Source organism: Trachymyrmex septentrionalis, unplaced genomic scaffold, assembly GCF_001594115.1.
Source record: "Trachymyrmex septentrionalis isolate Tsep2-gDNA-1 unplaced genomic scaffold, Tsep1.0 scaffold27, whole genome shotgun sequence".
Taxonomy (NCBI): Eukaryota; Metazoa; Arthropoda; class Insecta; order Hymenoptera; family Formicidae; genus Trachymyrmex; species Trachymyrmex septentrionalis.
In genome coordinates, this window is record NW_017305430.1 from 222,059 (window position 1) to 231,476 (window position 9,418).

Sequence of the window (9,418 nt, forward strand, 5' to 3'; positions counted from 1 at the left end):
ATCAAGAGCGCTCAGAATATACAATAAGTCGCTTAAGAGAATCATAAAATTCACGAGTGAGAATTGCGTTGAATGACCAATTTGGCATTTTGACGGTGAAGCATTGGAACCCGATAAGCGGCCACGATTATTTAATTATCACCAGGGACGCGTAGCAGAGCGTCGCGGGACATTTCCGTGCGGGAAAAACGATAACTATTTACATACATACGCGTCTCTGGCCAGCTGCCTCTCCTAACGGAGGTAGCGAATTATTCCGTTTGAATCGAAGTTCGATGAGAACGAGCCACTCAGCGAGCCGGGACACACGGAGATATTTACACTGTCAGGAGGACTGGTGAGAGTGGATTAGTGCGCGGTTGAATACGTGGGTGCGTTACACGGGACTCAACGCGATTTTCCAATTTACGCCGATCGATCCGCTGCGCCTGACCCGAGGCGAAAGCGCATATCGCGCATAAAGTAGCCAGTTTTCATTATTGAGGCAAATTCGACGTGGCGGACTGCTGAATATTTGCAATTCGAATTAAGAGAAGTGTTAATTTAATGGAACGGCAAAAATAAATGCGCGATATTCGAGCACCTTCGATTGAAAGAAAAATTCACTCAGACATTCGGTTACGACTGAGCTTATTCTGTGGAATATTTTTGGCAAGCGTCCGACTTTTTATTTAAGGACAGAAAAAGAAGGACAGTCGAAGAGGAGGAGAGAAAGAAAGAAAATAAACATTAATTGAAGTTCGTTAAGCACGCTTATATTTTTTGTAGTCATCAGAATATCTCGGAGTTAATCATTTAATTTTCTATCTACTGTTTTTTTTGCATTTTATTCTCGCATACTGTATTCAAAATTATAATTTTGTTTCCATATTATTTCTTATAAAATAAATTTTAATTAACCAATTTTTCTACACGGGAATATAATCCAGAAAAGTATAAGGTATCAGATTATACAAATTTTTGTAATATTTTCTTAATTATTATTCATAATACATAATCTATTAAACGATATAACCGATAAAAATTTATTTAAATCTAACGCACGGGTAAATTTATTTTACGTAAAAATGCATCACGTGTGTTATACGATTAATAATAATACGCAGTTTCATAAATATTGAATTTACAATATAATCAAACAAATCGGGCGATTTGTCATTAAGGACTTTACAATAGTCTTCTATGAAATTTCTCGCAAATGGAAAAGCGATTGACGCATATTAGCGTGTATGAACATGAACGGGCCATGTTCCAACTTAACAGCGATCACATCAGTTCTATCCATCGTTCACGTTTGTGTCGCACGAACTGTCATTTCCACACTGTACACTGCGCGATTAATTTGCCCGTCTCTCGGTCGGATTGTAAGGCCCACGCAAACAAACGGTGATATTTGATGGGATACCAACAGCGAAATGTCGCCGTGCTCAGTCCAGTATACACCGGCTTAAAGAAAAATTATTTCTTCCACAACGAACACCATCGCTGATTCGTAGACGGGTGAGAAAATTCGAGCCCGCTCCGCGGCATTTTAAAGCCTGTAATCCGCAGAAGAGAGGATATAATGGGATTTACGGCTCGAATTGAATTTTCGTGCATAGGGATCAGCACCGCGCGCACCGGCTGAATTCGAGCATAATAAACGGATATACACGATTTTTTAACCACGTTATTTATTTACGTGGGTATTTACGGGCAGCGCAAGTTTTGATTTTTTTTTTTTAAGCGGCTGCAAAATCGCGATTATTTCCGAATAAAACAGAAACGGTTTGCACGGTAATGAATTAAACTATTATACGGAACAAATTTTTATCGCAATTGTATAACATAGCATTTATTAAGTTTCTTAACATAATATAAAATATGTATAAAGATATTTTATATAAACTTTTATATAAGCATTTATAAATTAATGAGAAAATATAATATAATTTACACATGTAATTAAAATATTCTGCTTTGCGAATAGAATTTCAACTGCACGGTTCTTTTTTTATATCATGGCAAAGAGAATTATATAGAATTGTATAGAATTTATAAAGAGATCTCATACAAAGGTATAAATCAATAAGAAAATATAATTTACATTATAATTAAAATATTCTAACTTTACGAACAGAATCTCAATTGTACAATTTTTTTTATATATTATGGCAAAGAGAATTATATAGAATTTCCTTTCAGATTCTGTCACGAATTATAAATCGTTCGGAACGAGCTTTACCGGTCTCTTTTACAGAGAACATTCCTTTCGTGCATTGTATTACGAGAGGCGAGAACGCTGGAAATCCAAGAAAGTAACGATAATGCCCTGGCAACAGTTTGTCGGGGAACTAATGGTTTCGGTGAAAGTTCGGACGGCACCTCGCGTGGCGCATCTCCGTGTTGTGTCCTGTGCAGAAAATAGAAGCTCCCTGCGGTCTGGATTGAGCTTCATGCGAGGTGCACGGTGTTCCGAGGCTCGTCGCTATGGCTCGCGGTCCGACCACGATGGCCGTTGATAACGTTGAGTACGCTGGGGAGATGAGCTTTACTTTGAAAAGCCCGCAGCACCACCGTCGAAACTCGGTGATTTTTATGTGGCTCGGTCGCGCCTTGGAGGATTTACTATTCCAGCAAGCAGAATTTTACAACGCCTTTGCGTCAATATACAGCAAGCGAGGAATGCACGATAATAATGTAGGGGTGAGGAACGCAGTGGGAAAAATGAGAATATGAAATAGAGCAGAGAGATAAGGGAGTACAAAGAGACAGATAAGTAGACGGAGAGACGAAGCGCGAGCAGAGAGTTAGGAAAGAAAACGCATCGTCAAGCGCGTGGGAATAAAGAATTGTTAAGAATTGTACGCAAGTGGAAAGGAAGAAGAGAAAGACGGAGTTTTGTTACAGAATGCAAACATAGCGATAAAATGGTATTAAGGGAAAGGGAAATAATACCGGCCCTAAGATGCGGCAGATTATATTTCTGTAGAGCTTATTTCTGTAGAAGTTATTTTACATACTAACAATATCTTTTTGCATCGCGCATAAATTGCAACGTTCTAAATGCACATTTAGATTGGATTATTAGTGAGCATGGAAAGAAGATGGTTTTGTTTAAGTTATCTAAAAATTTAATTAGTTGCATCTAAAAATAACTTTGTTGGACCATGAAAATAATTATGTAGGACGCTTAAAACGTGATGAGCCATCGATGACATTGCTGTAAAAAACATTTTAGCAATAAGTTCAAATATTCTACACATAATCATTTTGATAGTCCAAATTTTTTTTTAGATGTGTATTATAGGTAAATTTTTAAAACTTTAGCGAAATCGTTCCTTCCGTAGTCTCTATTTTAAATTTACTGTGCATTCTTTATAATAAAAAATAAATATTACTTCGTAATTAAACATGATTTAATGGGCATATACGATATTAAATTTTCTAGATAAAAACTATATAAGGTAGATAAAATTTGACGTGCTAAAACATATTTTTGCAATTCCCAAAGATGGGAAAAATTTTTAAATTTAACATTTTCCTCTGAAAATGTTTTAAATAATGTACAATTTTCTATTTTCTTTTTAACTCCATGATACCAAAGTAGACGTCAAAGTGCCATGCGTTACCAAAGTATTAATAATGAACGGGAGACATCTGTGACAGGCATATATTGCAATCTTTTCGCGTGACAAGTGCGCATGCCAGTAATTGACTGGTGAAACGACACATGGTGCGTTTACGACTTTGTGGCGCGGCACCTTGATTCGTCTATAATGGCCCATCAAGTCTTTACAATCGATGATACTCGCCATTGCGTTTCTCAAGGTCTGCTGCGCAAACAGTTGCAGACGTTAACTTATACATGAATCCGGTATCACATTTATTTTGCAACATCCGATTTATCTGTTTTTACTAATCTATTAAAATCACTACCCGAATAATACTAATTGCGTATAACCGACATAATTAAATCAACTGATACCACGCTTCTGCGAGCTGATGCGATTCTATTTACTTCGAATAATCGGAGAACGTGTAGATATAATACAGTGACCGCCAAAAGTTTCCAGCCAATATATAATTTCACGATATTTTTTGTTAATCTGTTTTCCAGTTTATAAGTCAATAAAATTTTTGCTATAATTAACTTAAGAATATAATATTTTAAATACCAGAATATATTAAATAAGTACTTGTATACTAGATTTTCATTTGTAAAATTTTTTAGAGCAACACGACAAAATTACCTTGGCAGGAAACTTTTGGCAGTCATTGTAAATTATCAACTCTCGTTACAATATCCATTGCAGCATTGATATCCTCTCATATAAAAAACCGATAATACACAGTAAAAAAACATTTGTATTTGTGTTGGAAACGGTCCACTCAAATCCTTGTTAAAATTTTGTGTTGAATTTTTATTTGAATGTTAATTTGACATAACATGATTATATTAATTAAATATTTTGTACTAAATTGATATTTAACGGTTCTTAGTGATAAAATAGCAGAATTTATGAGTAAGTGAACAAATAATATATAAAAATAATGTTTTAAAATATAAATTCTAAGATGAACGAATAAAATATCTATTAATTTGACGTATCATAAATAATTTTACTCAAAAAAATATGCTTCCACAATTTGCTTATAAATAATGTTAAATTTTGTAAATATAATATTTGTATTACTTTCTAATATATTCACCTTGTGTTAAATTAACACAAAAATTTGAATGAATCGTTGGGACACATGAAATGTGTTAAATTTAACACAAATTTTCCAACTGTATAACAAGTTGATTCTCTCTTTTAATAAATTTGTCTCCTTTTTAATATATCTACAAATATTGTTAACGTCGCGCTGCCAGAGGGATGAAAAGAGCGCCTCGTGTATTCACCCTCACGCTTCGACGCACTTGTACACCGTATAAATCACGATTGTATCGCGCCTCGATCCTCAACAACACGAAGAGAGCTCGTTCGATGTCAACGCTCGGGCACCGCGTAATCATATTCGTCACGAACAGGCGGCTTTGTCGCATGAATTTACGCGGGTTTACGATTTCGCCGCGGTGGATCGTATCGTAACGGCGAACGGCAACGAACAACACGACGCGTGTGTTGACGAGGTGTCCGTCTCGATCTACAAGTCAGACGATCACGTTAGAGATCAGGAAATTATCGTGGAAGCCCGGCGCTAATTATCATCTCGCCCTATCGTTGTTCCCGACGAACTCGTGACATGAGAACTTCGATCGATTGGTCGCTTCAACGGAAGTCATCACACACCAGCTGTCAGAACGCCATCGCCCTTTCATTATCTTGCATTTAATCGCTCGGTTCTCTCTCCTCCTCTCTTCTTCTCTCTTAGTTGTAATGTTGTAAGTCTTTACTGGGTTACCATAAAACTAAAAATAAGGGAAATCAGGGAAATATCTAGGGAAATTGAAAATAGTTAGGGAAATTAGAGAAAAGTCAAGGAATTATGCAAAATTTTCTGGAAAATTAAAATTTTTGACTCTAAAGAAGAATTTAATATCCGTACATCACACCTACGCAGTGTTGAAATACTAATTTAACAATTAAATGTAATAAATGTTAATAACGTTAATTATAGTAATTTATATTGCTATGTTAAATTGCTCTCTCAACAAAATATTTAACAGTTTTCAAATCAGGATGAAATTAAGATAAACTTTAAAATATTGTTAAAAGTCAGGGAAAGTTATGAAATTTTATCTGAAAATCAGCTAATAGTTATGGAATTTTAGGTTGAGGAATTTTGACAATTCTGCTTTAATAATTAACTGCTCAATTTTTCGCGTAGATAGATATATTGTATTCATAGCTTCTATTTTTAGGTTGATTGTAGCTTCTCTGATTCTATCACAAAAATGTGATACTATGGCCAATTTATTTATTGAAAGACAATAATTAATTACTTATTTGGAATAACTATTCTTAATATCTACTTAAAATAAGTCATTATTTACTGTCTTTCAGTAATTGACTAATATTAGATTTTTACAAAGATTTTATACGCACAGTAAAATATGTACACAAAGTTACAATAACAAGAAATCATACACTTCATAATACTTTATACATGCTTTTTAGTGCATGAACAAATAATTAAAAATTAAAATTATGTTGTGTTTTATATTTTTCATAAATTTTTATATTGTTTTCTCCGTTTTTCTCTTGACATTTTCGTGTGATTCATAAATATTATAAAAGAGCGTGATATTATGATTGTGAATAGAAACGTAGAGAATTTTCATAAAAAATTGCTTTTATCCGCGATAAACACGTTATAGAAAAATATATATAACAATTTGCGATTAATAACAATAATTGTCAACTCACAGGATGCGCTGTCGAACTTCCAGTCGGCACGTCGCAATATGTGTCACTTCATATATTGAAAGCATTATTCCAGCAATTTTTGCAACGAGAAAGCTTGTCGCGATACTCGTTTGATTTACGACTGCGTGCACCGGAATGCGCTAGAAAATGACTGAATCATCGAGTTTCGAATTTGCTTGCGATAGTATCGCCATTGTCGGCAAATCCCCCGCGTGCTGCAGCTCGTTTGCCTTCAATGACTCGGCAGTTCTATGAGAACAACAGGACAACCATACGAAATCTTATCGTAACTGCAAGTGGAGGACCGTAACGGCAGCCGTGAGTCAGCGCGTCGTCGACGATAGCTTGATCTCTTTTTTAGTCTACGGTTATAGCGAACGCGTTATTCGAGCGAAAAATCATGCCGAAGCATTAAACGTCATGCGACAAATACATGTTTTTACACGTAAACTTATTAAAAGCGATAAAATTTATTAAACTTCATATATTCCTGATAAAAATTTATTTCTACATATACTAACAACATGCTAAAACACATAAGTTTACAGAAAAATTTCAAATAATTATATTATTTTCTTATACATATATAAATTTATGCTAATAATAACATTAATATTACGCTAAGATTAGAGAAAGAATAAAAAAGTATTACAGAATACTTTTTTATTATATTGAATTTACAAGGGATTTCACAACTGCCCAATTTGATTCTCCTTAAAATTAGAGACATATGTACGAGACATGCGTATTTTTTAAATATCAGTCCAATTTCGGGGGTAAAACAATCTCTCAAAATTAATAGAAATAAAGAAATATTTTTGAAATATTAGATTTTTGAAGAATCTAAATACGCAGTTATAAAATATATTTAAAAAAACCATAAAAGTTTCGTCTAAAACATTTTTCTGCGCATCTTACCGTTTCGCTGATAATTGATAGGAATCAAATAAGCTTTGAGGAATTGTTTCGAGCCGATATAAAAATATTCGTATCTCTTAGGTTTTTGTGTTTAATAATAATATTTCAAGGAGAATCGAATCAATTCCATAACCACCTTCTTTCCCTTAATTATCTAAGGAATAATATTTATATCTGCACTCATATTTTAATTAAAATATTTCCTTCCAAAAATCATGATTCTTGAATAATCATGCATGATTTTATCATATATTTATGATGTATGCATCTATTATAATAACAATCTTACGTCGATGTTTAAAAATGTAGTTTATGGCAATCTTTCGAGTTTGCAAGATGCCCGAGGTTAGTTTCGATCGTTTTATCAGTTTCGATTCTACGTGATACGAGTGACGAATGGTAGCGCCAAGTAGTCGAGTATGGTCACAGACGTCACCGGTCAGACAATCGAGGATGTGGCTCAGCCGCGAACGAGACGCTCTTTTTCTATTTCCGCTGTTTTACGATCATTCCGATGTACGATCGTTCGTTGAATAAACATTGTGTTGAATCGGCTATCTATTTCGTATGACAATGAAATCGGAATGATAGAAAAACACTTGTCTTTTCAAACACGAAGTAAATATTATATGTTTCACATAATGGAAAGTAAAAATATTTATTTGAAATATTTATTTTAAAATATTTATTTTAAAATTTTTGATTTAATGATTGAAATCTTGTTACTTTGTCTAATCACTTTGACTAATTACTTTGTATCTAGAGTATCTGGTTAATTTTTTAATTTTAATATGTCACAGATTAGGTAATTGCCAAACAGTATTCTTTTACATTTTATCTTCAGATACTACGTTCAGAAAATAATTTATAATGTACATAAAGAAAATGATATATAATCGGCGACGATAATAATCTCTCAAGCAAAAAGTATCTGAGCTTTAAAAATATTATTAATTATCGAGTCTATTCTATCGAAAACACACAAAGTCTCACATAAAAAGTTTTATTTCAAAGACTATTCTGTCGAAAATCTCATATAAAAAAATTTATTCTATATTTTCAATTTACTTTTGCACGATAAATCGTATTTCCATTGGCTGTGGCATTAATTTTTTCGCGTAAAATTTGTTACCTTATACATTTCAGCATATAAATATCATATACTTGATTAAGCATTTTAATGTTTTTAAAAATCTTTAAAAGTCAATATTAGTCAACTTTTACGAGAAATATCTTATTATATTCTTTTTATAATATATCTACTTTTGTTTAAAAAATCGATACATCTCGTGGCGGTTGCCACGGAATCTTCTGTGTGTACCGAATGTATACGTATCCTATACATTTCCACAATCCCAAGAATAATCCGCAGCGCTGTGTATCTCGTATCACGTATGCGCCGGTAAATATTGTTTACCGATGAAGAAGTGTCCGAATCGCGTAAACGCTTCGGTGATGGCGAACGAAAAGAGTGAAAATGTTGAGGAGCCGGCTTATTTCTACAGCCAGAATATCAGAAATCGATGTGGCGGCTTAACCTGCCGTGTATCTGCGCAATAACACGTTGAGGTTACACGGTGGATAAAGTGCAGGATAGAATAAAGTCAATTGGTGATATAATCTTTTAAATTATTTTTATATTAGGCCCGACCGGGGCTAATACATGCGTCGATGCGTTTTTGCATGAAATCGAATCGATCCTTCATTCTTTTTGCAAACATTATTTTCCTTTCTTATTGAATTGAGAACATTACGGCGAAGATTTAAAAAAGATTTATTATATGAATTTCCCGGACGAATAAACACAACGATCAGCGCGAGTATTACTTTTTATAGACTTTTAAGTCGAATTCGCATAGAGCGAGAGATCGTAAAACGAATTTGAGATCGCAATCGAATCGTTTAAATCCGAAATAAGATGGTCTATAGAGAAGGAATATAAAGATTTTGCTCGGTTTTATTTCTTCTACGTTTTATAGTAATGTTTTAGCAATGTTTTACAATAGGTTATTTTGTAATTTTAGTTTCATTGTTAAAAAACGTAATTTTTATTATGTGTTGTTATATTCTGAAATGAATAAATTCTTTGTGTATATATATAAATATAATACATACAATATATATATATATATATATAATACATGTTA

The 9,418-nt window shown here is 33.5% G+C and overlaps 1 protein-coding gene across 1 annotated transcript in view; it reads left to right on the forward strand.

The window, feature by feature from the left end:
- Positions 1-285: 285 nt before the first annotated feature.
- LOC108749168 (cuticle protein 19-like) overlaps positions 286-9,418 on the forward strand; it is a 46,755-nt gene continuing 37,622 nt past the window's right edge. The window contains exon 1 of the mRNA XM_018487707.1: positions 286-337. The gene's annotated coding sequence lies outside the window, so the exon portion shown is untranslated. The remainder of the gene's footprint in view (positions 338-9,418) is intronic.